General features: G+C 52.6%; 1 pseudogene; it reads left to right on the forward strand.

Annotated features, from left to right (window-relative positions):
• The first annotated feature begins 360 nt into the window (after window positions 1–360).
• Window positions 361–540, forward strand: LOC126535023 (U2 spliceosomal RNA; annotated as a pseudogene).
• Window positions 541–1,231: the final 691 nt, after the last annotated feature.

Below are 1,231 nucleotides of genomic sequence, written 5' to 3' on the forward strand. Positions count from 1 at the left end.
AATATAAATCCCACAAATTTCATGAGCCATTGATGTTGAAGCTCTATGGCTCACGGAGCGGAAAATTCGGTGGCGTGGCAGAATGGACAAAAATCATGAGCCATTCCACTCAGATGACCAGCTTAGCTGTTAAGCACACGACACAGAGGTTACACAGAATTTCGAACAAGGGTACGAACTCACTTACTGTAATATATATACATTCGCGTGGATAATGGGACCACCACCCCGAGGAGCCGGAGGAAACTACACACACGTGACGTTTCGACGGCACCGCCCCCGCAGGAGAGAGGAAGGAAATGAAAGTAGATACGCAAACTCTTGGATCGTCGATAAAGAGAGGTCGGTGCGCACGTAGACATGGCTGACGTGGATCAAAGTGCAGCATCTGTTCTTATCAGCTTATTATCTTCTACGGTTTCTGTTTTGATCTGAGATATTACACTTGTTTCTGCAAGTTCGCGGGGCGCTTGAAGCCTGCTTCACCTCCGCCGTGGGTCGGCCTGGTATTGCACAATCTCGGGGATCGGCCCACGGATTTCGCACACGCAGAACAAAAATGCACGCAACTCTAGCCATAGACAGCTTGGCCGTAAAAAGGTCACGTGGTCACAAAGACGCGATGATGTCACTGCTCGCGCGTTCGTTGTCGTCTTCTTCCACAACGGGCTTCGATGCCGCTCATCATGGCAGCGTTCCCGTAATGCCCTTCCCTCTCGGAAGGCGCTCATAACACCGGCCCACTGGCAATCGGTGCGGGGATTTCACTGAATCCTGTCGTGCGCTCCGACAGATGAACCTTCGACGGAGTTGGTACAAAAAGTCACGTGGTCCCAGGGAGAGACCGCGCCGGTGGCCGGTGTATACATGGCGCCGCGGGTCGTGGCGCTGCCAGTCGGTGCGGGGATTTCGGTGAGCTGTGTCGTGCACTCCCATTGACGCACCTCCAGCTTCGACTTTGAAGTCCATATCTATAAAATTAAAAACCCGAGTGCGGAACAGTGGGAGAGTATGCTTTCCAGCGTAAGCTTGAACGGCCAAAAGCGCCTAGTAGAGCGAGCTCGCGGGTAGGCCATACTCAGTGGAGCCTTGGACTAGGGCACCAACCCTGTGATTGCAGACAGAAGAATCCATCAGAAGATGGAAGAGGCCGTCTGAAGCCGCGAAGATCTCTTTTCTAGAGCCCTATAAATGTTTTCCGATCCGATCCGTAGCTGCGTCTGGCTCCTTT

The sequence above is a fragment of the Dermacentor andersoni genome, chromosome 7, assembly GCF_023375885.2.
Source record: "Dermacentor andersoni chromosome 7, qqDerAnde1_hic_scaffold, whole genome shotgun sequence".
Taxonomy (NCBI): Eukaryota; Metazoa; Arthropoda; class Arachnida; order Ixodida; family Ixodidae; genus Dermacentor; species Dermacentor andersoni.